Source organism: Camellia sinensis, chromosome 3 (assembly GCF_055761805.1).
Source record: "Camellia sinensis isolate YWXY chromosome 3, ASM5576180v1, whole genome shotgun sequence".
Lineage (NCBI taxonomy): Eukaryota > Viridiplantae > Streptophyta > Magnoliopsida > Ericales > Theaceae > Camellia > Camellia sinensis.
The window spans coordinates 133,167,898-133,184,433 of NC_138963.1; the positions used below are offsets into that span (position 1 = coordinate 133,167,898).

General features: G+C 32.8%; 1 protein-coding gene across 5 annotated transcripts in view; it reads right to left on the bottom strand.

Moving 5' to 3' along the window:
- The window catches only part of LOC114322461 (uncharacterized), a 186,561-nt gene that overhangs the window by 80,880 nt on the left and 89,145 nt on the right, over positions 1 to 16,536 (bottom strand). For 2 of the 5 annotated variants that reach the window (XM_082920874.1, XM_082920872.1), the window contains exon 1: positions 2,103 to 2,542. The exons of 1 other annotated variant lie outside the window; for it this stretch is intronic. The gene's annotated coding sequence lies outside the window, so the exon portion shown is untranslated. Of the gene's footprint in view, positions 1 to 460; positions 641 to 2,102; positions 2,585 to 16,536 lie in introns of those variants that run through there. 2 more of the 5 variants (XM_082920871.1, XM_082920873.1) reach the window with 2 other exon arrangements.

Here is a 16,536-nt window from a genome sequence, read left to right on the forward strand (position 1 = left end):
ACATAATTTGTTCCCAAGAGAGTGAGGCAACGGTGGCGGTGGCCGCAACGGACAACAAAACACACTTTGTGTCCAAGAGCCACAACAGCCCAAAAAAACAAAAAACAAAAAAAGCTCTTCACCCCCACCCACCCATCCATCCTTTCTCGCTCATCTCACTTTTTCAAATTTCAAATTTTAAAACACACATTCACTCTCTCTCTCTCCCCTCAAAACACACTTTGCTACCCCAAGAAGAAGAGGCCAAATCTATATAGGCCAAAAAAATAATCCTGCCATATTAAGGGTTTGAGACGTGAGAGCAAGAGAGAGAGCGAAGAGTATTTGGGCGGGAATCAAGTGTTTGGTACATTTGAAAGGATTGATCTTAACCATTGATATACACTTAGAATTAATTTAGACCATTAAAAATCATTTTGGACATTTTTTAAAATCATCCTGCCATATTATATACATTTACCTTTGCCATTGTCACTATGTCAGGCACAATGCCTTGGGTCTCAAATCCCCAAAAATGGCTCCCAGTGTGAGCAAACCTAGATTGAACCTTATCAGCAATACAAAGCCCTCCTGCTTTCTTAATGCTGCTGTATACGGCAGGGAAGTAACCTGGGGCCAATTCAATAATTCCACCCACTCCCTGCCATTTTAGAGAGTAGTTCAAATTAGACAGTAACTCGGAAAAGGTTGTATTAATAGGAAAATGATATTCTCACACAATTTTCGTACAGAATTTAAGACAAAAATAATGTGACAATGACACTCTTGCAATTATGAACCATAGTGATGGGCATTTGACTATCAATGCAGGGATATAAATGCGACACATCATTTTGCATAAATTTTTAGGGTGCAAATGACTGGGAAGAGGTTGTATTTAAAGTTTCACGTATGGTCCACTGAGATGAATAACTTTTAGGGTGCAAATGACTGGGAAAGTCAGCTCTTGGGTAATTTTTTTTTTTTTTGTCAAGGAAAGAATTTTTATTTATAAAAAAGAAAAAGAAAAAAAAAAAAAAGAAGCGATTTTTACTCTTTGTCCATTCAAATGATCAGGCTCTGAATTCATGTATAGAAAACAGTAACATGAATCCCTATGTATGTATATGATAGTAATCAAATTAATTGATTCAGAGAGAAAAAACCAATACATGACATTAACATTTACAAGCAGCAGATACATTTAATTACAAACAGATTAATTAATACACACATCTGCTTATGTAAAAAATTTCTGTTTTTATGCTTTGATTTCACATACTTAAAAAATAAAAATAAAAACAGAAATATTGAAGAAGAAGAAAAGATACAAAATACACAAAGATGACATAGAGATCTTGTTGAGTAACATCTAAGATCTGTTTTGTTTTGTTGAAATGGATTGGAGAGAAGAATCAGGTGGCAGTGTAGATGTGGAGATGAAGGAGGACGATGAGGATGGAGTAGAGGACGAAGAAGAGAAGAGTGTGAATAGCGATGGACTTGCCGTTGGTGTTGAGGCTCCCAAATTCGACAAGGTGGTTCTTACCAGGTATCTGGAACAGCAACCCCGGTGTAAACACCACGAACAACACCACTGCTACTAGCACAGGCCCCCAGTCCGCCATTGAAATTTACAGACAGACACAGATTATCACCAACTGAACTAACAACGACTTGGATTGGAGCTGAAGAAGAAGACTACTGGTTACGTCTGTGGACGTGAGGAGACTTACGTCTGTTCTAATCCAAATTCAAATTGACCAAACCTAACCTAACCCAACCCAACCCAACATTTTTTTTAATTAAAAAAATTCAATAAATTATAATCATAATATTAAACTTTAAATAAATACAACCTATACTAATAATAATTAATTGATATAATGAAACTTTTACAAACTGCTAACTTAATTAAATGTGTAGGTTGCTAACTCATCAATATTTTTTGTTTACAAGATTTTTGTTAAAGAAACATAAAGACGAATGTACAATAAAGAACTGCAGGAAGCCCGAAATTGGGGTAAAATACCTCTCTTCTTGAAGACGACAGTGGGGTTTAGCCAAATCAGTCAAAAACAAAAACAGAGAGAGAAGGGGTGAAAAGACTCAATCGATCTTACCTTGCGAGAGCACCGTCGGTAGCGAAGGGAGCCGAATTGAGCAGCGTAGCGAAGAGCCTGCAGAAGATTGTCTGTTTGGCACCGAAACAACGGGACCATCGAGCGGTGAACACGGACAGAGTGCAGAATCGGAAACCCTAGAGAGAGTGAGGGCTTGATGAGAGAGAGTAGGAGTTTGATCGTCTCAATCGGGAGGAGAATTTAGGGTTTTGGAAGGCGAATTTGTGGGGGTTTGGATCGGAGCGAGGGGATGGAGAAGGGAATGTTGGCGGAGAGTCGACGCCATGAGAGAGAGATTAGAGAGAGAAAACGGTGAAGGACTTATGAATGTAGGCATAAGGATGATTTTCAGAGAGAGAGAGAGAGTCTGAACACAACACCCATCTCATCTCTCTCTCAACTAGAACACAATGAGAGAGCACGTGGAGAGAGAGTTAAGAGACGTTAAGAGACGTTTGGGGAGAGAGAGCAGACGTGGGAGAAAGAGTAGAGAGTGTTTGGGGGAGGAAAAAAATTAATGTCAAACCGTAGATATTGATTAAAAATTATTTCAGTCATTCAAATAAAATGTAACATGTTTTCAAAAATTGTTTAAATAAATACATTTTAACATATTTTCAAAAGCTGTTATGTCTTATAATATAGGTATTAGTTTTATCTTTATATTTTTGTATATATATAAATTGTTTTCAATTTTTTTTTAAATAATTTTTTATTTTCTCATCTCACTCATCACTTTTAGCCACCACTCACCACAACTATCAATGAACGGCGAGTTTCGACCAAACTCCGACAACTCTCTAGCAAATGGGTGATCGCCGTTGTGATTTTCAATTATCAATTGGTATTCTTCAGGTCATCTCATATTCTTCGACATCGTCCAACTATTAAATTCGACAAATAAGTTTGACTACCCATTGCTAACAGGCACCACATTTGTTCGCCCTTCATTTCTGTCCATTAAATTTGGCAACTAATCATCGCACTATTAATTTTTTTATTTAAACACCTCTCATTCTATTTCAATGCGATGTTCAAAATTTTTAATGTAAATTTAAAATTATTTTATTTAAGCCTTTCAACTTCATAATCAAGTTTGAGTAATCTAATTTATAATTAAGGCCTTACACTTTTTTTCTCTTTAACATTTTTTTAAATTTATATATAAAAAAATTACTTTTTCAGTTAAAATAATTTAAAAATAAAAGAAAGTTGAAAATATTGAAAGCAAAAATAAATAAGTAAGATAAAAAATAAATAAATAATAAAAACTGTATATTTTTAATCTTTGATGAAGTCACTTTCATTCACTTTCTGCTCTTATTATTTTTTTTTTCTTTTTATCTTTTTGTTCGTTATTGGGATATAAACTGAAGCAACGTAACTTTGAATAAATCACAAAAGTGAAATGATTTATTTATCGAATTTGTTGTCACTCGAATCGTTTGAATTTGTGCCAGCTGGACGATTGGTTTCACCTTCGTCTACCGCAGTTGTCATCCTGTCATCTAGATGACTAGTGTGAACAAATTCATGCAATTCAGACGGCACCAAATTAGATAAATGTAACATTCCTGGTCACGAAAATGGGTCAGGGATTTGTGGGGCGGGAAAAACCGAACCCCATTAGAGGCGAGACGGTGGAATAAAAATGGTCTTCGTTAGGGATGAGGAATGGAAATGGAAAAAAATAATAATAATTAGAGATTGGGAACAGAGAGTGTAAAACTCACCCTTCTTGTCTCGTTGTCATTCCTATTTATAACTTCTCCAACTGGTCGGGGTAGGAGTTGGGCATTGGCCAGGTCGGACCGGACCAAAATTTTATCACTTTATAAGCAATTTGTGTTGAGCTGATGTAATCAATTTAAGTCAAATCTAAAATTAATAGTATAATATAATTTTGAATTCCAATTATTATTATTATATATATATATATTTTAAATGTGAGCGAACTAATTTTTATGAAATAAAAATTGTATTAAAAAGTCATCCAATCTAACGTTCCAACATACATAAAAATATATAATAATATTTTACTTATTACAAATACTTTAATAATTAAAATATTATGTACTATAATATTATGCATTGAAGCATGAGGATGGAGCATAGCTCGCTTTCGGAGAGTTGAGATACAGGTTTGTAAAATTAATTTAAATTGAATAGATTACAATTGTCCTTTTTTTTTTGTTATGACAAATGCAAATTAAATAGGTTATGATTATTGAATCGATATAATTTTTATATGTTTACGAAATAAAAAAATGAAATGTCCAACATACTTAATAGTTCGAATTATCAAAACGATATCGATGATAGACATCACAAGACTAAACAGCGCTCTTCAGTTCAAATTATGGACCAAAAAGAATTTCCTCATATAAAATAACTACGTTAGTGATCGGGTTTTTTGTTTCTCTCTCTAATTTAAGAGTGGCCTGGAGAGAATTCCTTCATATTAAATAACCACATTAGTGATTGTGTTTCTTTTTTCTTTTTTTTTTCTCTCTCTCTAATTTAAGAGGTTTCATAGGGCATAGGGAATCGAATTAAGAGGAAGATCCGTTCCAATTTAAAATTTGGATTAGAGAGCATTGTTTTGGCCCATGAAGCCTACCACATGCCCCGTTTAGATAATCTGAATCATTCATTTTATTAAGCACTTTGTGTATTTCATCTACACAAGTCCATTTGATAACTATAACTTATTTAATTTTTGTTTTTTCACCAACAAAATTGACGATAATTGCGCTCTTATCCGACATGACTGCAACACTTATTTTGAAGTGTCGATACTTCATAGCACCTAAGTCTTTGCAACAACTTTCTAAAAGTTCTTATTGACCGGTATCCGGTTTTGATCGAATAAACTTTACCATTGCCAAAAACTTTACAATGCATAAGGTTCATTCTATCTTTTGATGATTACCGATTTTTATATTTTCTTCTTATTATGTGTTTTTTATTGACATTTTTCATTTTATTTACATACTTTTATTGCTTAAGAGTTTTGTGGTCCAAACATTACAATGCATACATATGATATTAGGATAGTTAATTATTATTATTTATTTTATTTTATTTTTATCAAAGTAAACTAAGCCTTGTATTTCAAACCGATCCAACCCAATAATTTGTCTGTGTATTGTCCCCTACAGCCACTGATCCCAACCACGTCGATTTTTGTTATATGTTCTTCTTATTATGTGTTTTTTATTGACATTTTTATTTTTATTTACATACTTTTATTGTTTGAGAGTTCTCCCGTCCAAACATTACAATGTATACATATGTTATTATAATAGTTTTTTTTTTTTTTTTTTATCAAACTAGACTAAGCCTTGTATTTCAAACTATTCCAACCCAATAATTTGCCTTTGTATTGTCCCCCACAACCACTGATCCCAACTACCCAATTCTGCTAAATTTAATGTCATTTTTCATTAAGTTTAGTAATTAAAATGCTTTTTTTTTTTGTTGTTAATTTTACTTAAGAAAAATAGATAAATGATTTAGATTGAAAACTAATCAAAATATTAAGGTTTAAATTGATCAAATTAAAAATTCAAGATTCATTTTGTTATAAGGATCATTTTTTTTTTCTTTTGGATAATTTCTCCTAACTAATATTGTTGGAATGAAATAAAATAGAATGATCAATTTATTTTATATATTATAAATATTCATTATTGACTAAAAAATAATTATTACGAAACAAGATTCAATACAAAATTAAGAGACATTTATTTTAATTAAAGAGACAACACTATATTTTAAAATTAAAAAATTGGAGAGATATGTGTAATGCCCTCAAAATAAATTCATAAAACATACATTCATGACATGCTTAGACATAAGAGAATAAAACATAATTACATTTCATCAGAGTATTCATTACAAAATATATTACATGTTGACAACAAAAGTAAATGCCCTATACGCTTACAACTTTCCAAGTCAACACTTGGATACAAAGAGAGAGTACTAACTCTACACAAAATAAGCTCGTGGCTTGATATACATGTAATACAACAAAAATAAACAAAGAGTCTTCAACTCCCACAGCCATCCAAGCTAAGATCTCGGAGGCGGCATAATACTTGGACCTGAAAATGATGTCCCATATAGGGTGAGCCAACGCCTAGTAGAGATATGCTAAACATAATATGAGCAATAACTAAAACATTAGCATTTGATAAATGTTTAACTCATATAAATCAATTCATAAACCATTTCAATTACATGACAAAAGTGTCCATGTTTCATTCCATTTTCCATTCCTTATCTAATTTCTCAATTCATAATCCTGGCTCAGAACCTGGCCGTATACTTTAAATGAGAATACATCTCATATCAATAATTCATCCATTTCAACAATTCAATGATATAACAACTCATATCAAAACACTTCCATAAGCCTCAATAGATACACATAATTGCTGTATCAAAATACATAAAAACACTTCCATACTTTACAAATGATACACAGATTTGCTGTATCAATACTTCAATAGATACACATATTTGCTATATCAATGGAGTCCATCCCCTATCTCCTCCCAAATAATATCCGGTTTAGGAGTCCATCCCCTATTTTCCCCTAAACCGTGGGGTACATCCCCTATCTCCTCCCACACAATACAATGTATATAAACATATATCATATACATAATCAATCAATACTTAAGTTTGATGCATTATTCCAACCGTCATATCCGATGACATACTCAATTGATTAGTTTCAATTTGCCTAATCATCATGCATTGTCTACAACAATCAAGACTATCCTCCACCGATAGCCCAAAACAATTATTTCTAAACAGATAATAAATGCATTCAACAGACAAGTATCAACAATTTTCGAAGGTGAGCGATCAATAATTCCAACTCCACCATTTTATTACATAATGAACCAATTTCATTATTTCGAACTCAATTTCATGATTCCATAACAATTGTCATTAATTATACTAATGACCCAAATATACCCAAACATGGCATTTTTCCCTTTTTTTCTCAATAGTAACCCAAAGGTCCAAATATTATCAACAACATCAATAACCTCCTTTTTAGACCCAAAACCCATTTGTTTGAATCAAAAGAGCAAAAACCCCTCTTTCCAATATAACACATTACAAACCCTAACTTCCCAAATCAAACCATTTATACAAAAACTCAACATTTAGGTTAAAGCTCATAAAGATGAGTAGGAATCCTTACCTCAAGAGATGAAACCCAAAGGAGAAGATAAAGAAATCCCGAAATGCTCCAAATCCACAAATTCTCGGATTGATAGGAAGCCCACACCAAGCTCTACACTTTTTGTAAAGGCTTAAGGGTAGGAGATCACTCTAACTAGATCAAACCCTAGAGAGAAGATAGATTCTAGAGAGAGGAGCTCTCAAAAATGGCTTTTTGAAAAGTAAGAGAGAGAAGGAAAGTGTAAAAGTGATCTAAGATCACCCAGCTGCCAACTGATATACGATTAGTCCGCTCGAGCGGAGAATAGGACGCTCGGGCATCAAGTACAAAAAACTGAACCCGCTCGAGCGCAAAAATGCCCGCTCGAGCGCCAAGACACAATTGCAAAACACACCCGCTCGAGCGCGAAAGGAAACCCGCTCGAGTGTAGATTAACCCATTCCAGTATTTTTACAGACCTTGAACACCCGCTCGAGCACCAATAGGTCCGCTCGAGCGCGACCCGCTCGAGCGTAAGGAAATCTGCTCAAGTGTAAAAAACGCACCTGCAGAAGTTTTGCAGAGGCACAAAATCCTGAAAGTGTGTAAACTCCGCTCGAGCGCAATGGGACCCGCTCGAGTGGACCACCAAAAATCTGGGCAACAAGGAATGAGACTAAAGCTCAACCAACCTGTTCGAAACACACCCAATACATCCTAAAACTCAAATATATGGAATTGAAGGATGACAACAAGACATATACAACAATCAACTCCACGGAACCTAAGTCCGGATACAATAATCAATGGAGGAAGAACCAGGATCGCTATAATATGTTTCACTAATTTTCCTTTTTATTATTGTATGGTAAATTAATAAGGAATTTTATTTTTTATTTAATTCTATCGAATAAAATATTTTGATAAGTGGGCATTTGTAATTTTTTAAAGTATAGAGAACAATCTATATTTTAAGCAAATCGTAAGGGATGTATTTGTAATTTATCCATTATGGGAATGACCAATTAGTTTCACTGAAATTTTTTCTTTTTTTTAATTAAAAATATGGAAAAAAATTTAAAAAAAATGGTTTAACCATTCTAATAAAATAAATTATGAGTTTTTAATTGTGTCAATTTAAACTTTAATTTTTTAATTTAAATTATTTGTCTGTTTATGTCAAATAAAATTGATGAAGGATTAACATTTAAGTCATTATATTCAATATATTTCAAACCAATTCCAAATTATCTCTATTTCCAAAACTATTTCAAATCAACTTTAGCTCTATTACCAAAGCTGCATTAACTGAACCAATATCTAAGTTGAAGTATGTAGTACATCATATTTTCAAATTAATCGATTTTTTTTTTTAAATTTTTTATGAAACTTTTTAAAGAAGTTATTTGTTACTAATTATAAAAATTTAAAATACAATGAATTTGTATATCGAATTAATAAAAAAAATATTTATGAAGCTTGTGAAAAAAAATGTGTTAAATTTAAATTTGGATGGTCAATGTGGAATGAGTAACTAATTTTTAAAATTTTGGTTGGTTTAAAATTATTTTTAAATTTTTAATTCATATATTTTTTTTATATTTATAATGAAATTTGTTCATATATGGCCATTTGTTTTTCAGATACATATACTTAAAAAGTTTAAAAAAAACGACTGGAGAAATCTTTAAAAAATTTAATAAATACAAAAAATATATATTAATTTTTTTTGTATATTTGTTAATATTTAGCGATTTTTCTTTTTAATTAAAAAAAATCATAAATTTTATACGTTTTAAGTGTATTTAAATTGAGTGAATCTAAAAAGAGCTCTGCTACGTAGCTCAAATTTGAGCTTGGCTCGAATGGCTCGAATTTCATCTTACTGGTCGTCCGTGTAACACCCTGTATTTTATTAGTCGGATAACATTATCAATATTCATTAATTTAGTCTATTTACAAATGACAATTCATTTTTTGATGAATAAATAAATATACATGTTCCCTCTCGCTACACAACAATGTCATTTATATACAAATAAAAGAAATGCCCTGAGGCTTACATCCATATTACATACAATGAAAAAAATACTGATCTCTGAACCACGAGTATATCTTACAACCTCAAAATAAAATCATAAGATTGTACCATGTCCTAATATTTGAAATCTTCAATTACCTGTGAAGTTCATTAATGTGGGATGAGCACTAATGCCTGGTAGGAATCTCGTAGTTCTAAAACAATAACTAACACATAGATAGAAATGATCATGCATGCAGGGTGATACTATATAGTAAGGTGACGTTTTGTATGCCCAAAATATCATAAGTAGAGTATCATTTTCTCAAAATTCATTTGAACATTCAAGAGAACTTTATAAACATTTATCACCGAACATTCAAAAACAATCGTCGTACACTCTATTCCCACTTATCTATCCGTTACATCATATCAACATTTATCATCACTAGTAATTCAACTTGAATCAAGAATATAAACCCCTTTCAATTCAATTTCTCAAATATTTACAATTGATTTCAAATCCCTCTTTCAAACAAACATTTGTTTTCAATCTATTAAATAAATCCTCAACCTAATTAAAAACCCACTTAGACCAAAATTTCGAATCTAGGATTTTTAAGAAGACTATCATTTATAAGATTAGAGGATTCACCCCTCATAAGATCATTCTTCACAAATTCACACAAGATTCTTCATTTTTACTTAAACTTCCAACCCAATTATACCACAATTACCATAAATCCATAGTCCTTAACTCAAATTGATATTACTATTACTCACAAAATAAAACTCATAATCTTCAGGTCACAAAACAACCCGGTGAGTTCATCATCATTAACCCCTTACCCAATTACCATTTCTTTCAAGTAATTTCTATATGCATTTCTCCTCTGTACAAAATCACACAACACATTGAAATTTCATAAGTTCATTACGAGTCATACACATTATCTCCGACTCAACACATTCCATCTTTTGCTAGCTTGATATGGCGAAATAGCGGGCACCCAACTCATAACACCTTCCATGTTTTGCCGACTTGATACGGTGGGATAGTGGGCACCCGAAAATATTTTATACAATCCCCACTTTACTGACTATTACACGACAAGATGCGGGCACCCAAAAACATTTAATACAATCCCTACATTTACCGACTATTATACGGCAGGACGTTGGCACCTAAAAAGCATTTAATACAATCCCTACATTTATCGACTATTATACGGCAGGATGTGGGCACCCAGAAACATTTAATACAATCCGCACATTTACCGACTATTATACGGCAGGACGTGGGTACCAAAATCATCCATTTTTTCACTTTTGTCGACTATTATATGGTAGGACTAATGGACACTCAAAAATATTTTTTCACATTCGTCTAATGATAAGCGCAGACAGGGCAATTGGGCACCTTGACTCCCCGTGCGGATACCAATTACAACCCAACCCAACACTACTCAACACAACTCAACACAACACAACTCAATGCATTTCTTAAATCTCCACTTTATCATTTTATCACAAATCTCATATCATTAATACAATTCATAAATTCAAAATCCCCAAACTCAATCTCATCTCATAGCACAACTTAGAATATCAACAACAAGAGTTCAATCGCAATTTCTTACATAGATTTTTCCAAACATTTTCAAAATTCAATTAAACATGGATCTGTGCAATTTAACACCTCAACTTCGTGATGCCACTTTTAATTTAAGCAAAAACCATCAACCATCTTTCTGAGCCAACTAGGGTTTTTGAAGAAATTGAAACTTTTCACAAAAACACTTTTGATTCCAACTTTTCTATTCATTATTCACCCAAAATCATAACCCAACCCAAAAAGGAAAACCCCAGAACATCAAACCCAAACCGCTAATCTGATGGTTTATCACAAAATGCATAAAAGACAATATTTTGCATAAGGAAAAATATCACAAATCTATCCATAAATGAAAGTATTGAAAAAGAACTAGAAATCTCTACCTCAAAAAAAGAAAAGATGAGAAAACCTCTAAACAGACGGCTCAACGCTCGGCGCAAGACCTACATATCACACATAGCATGTACTTGAAGACATAGAACATAAATGATGCAACAAACGGCTTAAACCTAACTTCAACCTTATATGCCGAGCTCAAAACTGTTGGACAATCTTCACTGTATTTAAATAAATTAAATTCTATTGTGTACTAAACAACAACCAGAATAAAAAGAAATAAAGGAAATGAGAGAATTTGTTTGATTACAAAAATCAAACTCGAATTAAAAATAAATAAATAAAAATAGATTTTATTTTGTTATAAAAACAAAATTAAAATCTGATTTAAATAAATAATAAAACACTGAAAATAAATTAAATATCTTACTTGATTTAATTTCTTCGAATTATAATCTAATCAAGTCCAGTGTTTGACACTGTGTCCTTAAGACAGATTCGTCCTCTCCACGGTGCTTTCAGAAATTGGACGTCTATCTCCTAGGATGAAATGATCTAATACAAATAATAGCAGCACTACAAATTGTTTGCCTTACGAACACACTAAGTGTTTACACTCTTTCTTTCAGAAAATAAATGCAGGAAAATACAGAGGTTTATAGTAGAGGATGAAGTATGAAAATTAGAGATTAATCCAAATGCGAGGCTAGTCTATTTATAGATGTAAAGGTGGCTATTGGTTTTGAATTGAACAGGTATGAAACCTGTTGGTTTTGAATTCAAACAGATTTGAACCTGTTAGGTTATATTTCAAACAGATAACAAAACGGGAAGGGCCCTGTTTGGGAGTGCAATAATACCAGACTGGTTTATTTCAGGAATGGCTCTGTTTGGATGTACAGTAAAACCAAACCAGTTTAATTTTGAATTATGGATTTTATTTTACCAAAAAATAAAATTAAATTCAAATATTTTTGGCCCAAAAAGATTAGTATTGGGCCGAACAAGCCCAACCAACCTCACACTACACATCCGCGTCCAAGCCCAGCCCGGACGGACGGCGGCGCGCATGCGCGTGTGGTGATTTTTGGGTCCAATGGATCTAGCCCATTTTGCCCATAACCTCTCCCTCTAAAACACTTGGGTACCCCTTGGGGCACACCCCAAGTACCAAGCCCAAGCCTTATAAACCCATTCAAAACCTCCCACCAAATCAATGTGGGACAAGCCATTTTACAACCTTAAGGAATTTTCACCAAAACTCCATTTCCATGGAGCACACTTTGGCTTCAATTTTCCATTCACTCGGTAATGGTTTTGAGCAACCAAATATACCACGTAAATCACAACGCGGCATAGAACACGTTACCACTTTGACCCGTGTAAAACGACGCACGGGGCCCACCTAAAAAATAGACCAAACTTAGGAAAATTTTTTGGTTTTACCCAAAATTTTATAACCATTTCCAACAATCCCCCACATGAATGGAATTTGATGACAACGGAAATGCAACAATATGCAGACTTTATCGAAAGAGTATAAGTCAAAAATATCTTGCATCAGGATAGGTAGCTTTTGGCCTTGAACCTTCCCTAGTGATAACCTATCGGACTTACTGGCTAACCAATGGACGCGATGTCTTGAATTGTTCAGCCGTTTATGTAAGCCAAGACAATAGATTTCACACAAAATATCTTCTAACACATCGTGGTTCTCACTGTTGTGTTCATTTTGGCCTTAAACGCGCCTGGTTTTCATGAATGTTTCTATAGAATTTAGCCTTTTCATTCTCATAGAATCGGCTCCAGTTCGACACTCATATAGGTGATTCTTATTGTGAGTATCTCCTTATACTCGTCTTGATTTTATGCCTTAATCAAGATATAAGTAATCATTAAAAGCAAAGCTTATCCTTATACCCCTGCATATAACATATGTTGTAGATATCACTCTCACCATAGGAATGGGTAGGGAATTTTTAATCCCTTGGTGATTTCTGGCGAGCCATACATAACTTAGTTGTCCCTTTGAACTTAGTTCTTGGGATCTCCAGTCATATAAGTAGGGTTACCATTATGACGACTCTTATGTAATAGGCTTTAATCCCATCCCCTTCGATGAACTATACACTAGCTCTTTTGTCAAACCTTTTGTTAACGGATCCGCAATATTCTCTTTAGATTTTATATAATCTATTGAGATTATTCCGTTTGACAACAATTGCCTTACTGTATTATGTCGACGACGAATATGTCGTGACTTACCGTTATACATATGATTCTGTGCCCTGCCTATTGCAGATTGACTATCACAATGAATGCAAATAGCTGGCACAGGTTTTGGCCACATTGGAATGTCTTCTAAGAAGTGACGAAGCCATTCTGCTTCTTCTCCTGCTTTGTCTAAAGCAATGAACTCGAATTCCATTGTGAATCGTGCGATGCATGTTTGTTTCGTGGATTTCCAAGAAACAACAGCGCCTCCTAGAGTAAAGAGATATCTGCTAGTGGATTTTGAATCTTTAGTATCCGATATCCAATTGGCATCACAATAACCTTCAAGTACTGTTGGATATTGAGTAAAGTTCAAACCATGATCACGGGTAAATCTTAAATATCTAAGAACTCGAATGATCGCTTTCCAATGGTCTTCTTCGGGGTTACTAGTGTACCTACTCAATTTACTGATAGCATAAGCTATATCAGGACGAGTACAATTCATTAGGTACATTAGGCTTCCAATAATTTGGGAGTATTTTAACTGAGACACTACATCACCTTTATTTTTCGATAAATAAAGGTTGACGTCTACAGGTGTTCTAGCTAAATTCATATCATCCTTGATAAATTTACCAAGAATTTTCTCAATATAATGTGATTGAGATAATGCATATCCGTCAGATGTTTTAGTAATTTTCATTCCTAATATAACATCTGCGACCCCCATATCTTTCATATCAAATATTTTGTTAAGCATTTGTTTAGTTGATTTGATCATGTTTTGACTGCTTCCAATGATAAGCATGTCATCCACATAAAGACAAACTATGACATATCCTTGGTCTGTGTTTGTAACATAGACGCATTTATCACATTCGTTTATCTTAAACCCATTAGTAAGCATTGCATGATCAAATTTTTCATGCCATTGCTTAGGTGCTTGTTTTAATCCATAAAGGGATTTTATAAGTTGACAAACTTTCTTTTCTTGCCCCGATACTACAAACCCTTCGGGTTGCTCCATATAGATCTCTTCATTTAGATCACCGTTTAAGAAAGCTATCTTAACATCCATTTGATGTATTTCTAAATTAAATAACACTGCTATAGAAATAAGCATGCGAATGGATGTTATTCTTGTCACAGGGGAATATATGTCAAAATAATCCAGACCTTCCTTTTGTCTGTAACCTTTAATTACAAGTCTTGCTTTATACTTGTCAATTGAATCATCTGTTTTCATTTTTCTCTTGAATATCCATTTATATCCAAGAAGTTTAGAACCTGGTGGAAGATCCATCAATTCTCAAGTATGATTTTGCATAATGGATTCAATTTCATTATTAACAGCCTCTTTCCACAAAGGTGCTTCAGGACTTGTTATTGCTGCCTTAAAGCTTTGAGGTTCATTTTCTAACAAGTATGTCAGAAAATCTGGACTAAAGGATTTTGATGTTCTCGCTCTCTTACTTCGTCTTAGTTCATCATCAGTTAAATCCTGTTGGTCGAGACCATTACTAGTCTCTTGTGTTTGATTGTCATTAGTCTCTTGACTTTGTGTACAATCATAAGTTCTTTTCTGTGAACTTAATTCTTGTCATTTCTTGTAAGGAAAGACATGTTCAAAAAACACAGCATTCCTTGACTCTATAATAGTGTTCACATTTATATCAGGTATTTTTGATTTATAAAGTCAGAAACCGATATGCACTACTATTCTGAGCATAACCAATAAACACACAATCTACTGTTTTTGGTCCAATCTTAGTCTTTTTAGGAACAGGAACTTCAACTTTTGCCAAACACCCCCATACTTTTAAGTATTTGTAGGAAGGCGGTCAACCTTTCCATAATTCATAAGGAGTGCTGTTGGTTTCCTTATGGGGTATTCTGTGAAGAACGAAATTAGCAGACAATATTGCTTCCCCTCACAAGTTCTGTGGTAAGCCTTAATTTAGTAACATGACATTCATCATTTGTTGTCTATGATGTGCTGGATTCAGAAATTTCAAATCATGATTCATAAATTTCAAATGAAAAATCCAAAATAATTATGACTACACAAATCAGAATTAAAGTTTTGACAAAATCATATCCTCATAAAAAATTTTGCCTAAGAATCAAACAATTCAAAAACCCATTTGTTTGTATATATTCTTGCAACTCAATAACAAATAAATGTCACTGTCATAAAAATATTTGTGACAGAAGAAAATTAAATTATCTCAACTAATGCAAGAGATACACCCTCATATTAATAAAATGGTTCATGGTTTAACAAATTCTACTACGCAAGTAAAATAATTATTAATGACATCTCATGTCACATAATTCAAAATAAACAAAAATCAACATAAAAGATTTCTTAAATTTACTTCCTTATTAAATGGAATGATATAACTACATGCATCTTCATGTTTAAATTTCTCTGGTGTTTAAACACCCATCAAAAATTTATTGGAAAAACTCAAATTAATCCGCTTGTGTATAAGGTCTACATATCAGTTTGTCATTCCAAATCACATGAAATTATTATTAAGAAATAACTTGAGTTGATGTCATACATGCATATCAAACGCATCAACTAAAAAAAATGAATTAACAAAATAAATTAAGCATGCATGATCCCAAAACTTGCATCATGAAATAAAAAGATTCTCGACTCATAAATAAAATTCAATGCGTTTTGAATTTTAAACTCCAAAATTACAAAACATACCTTCATTTAATCAGTTTGATTTGTACATAAATAAACTAATTAAATATGCATTCAAATGTTCTTGTCAATATATATATTTTCCGACTCATGTGCAGAAACTATTCACGACTACGGATCCACACACAGAAAATAAAGAATGATTCAGAAAAATAAAGAAAATAATCTTGCCACAAAGGTTTCTTCGTAATAAAAATGAAATTAATTTGTAAAACTAATATTTTATTCTAGAAACAAATTCTACCATGTATACTCATAATGAACTAAGATAAAGTCAAAAGAATTAACACATTTTCACAAAAGGTTCAAAATTAAGTGATCTTATAAACGAAATCGTAAGTC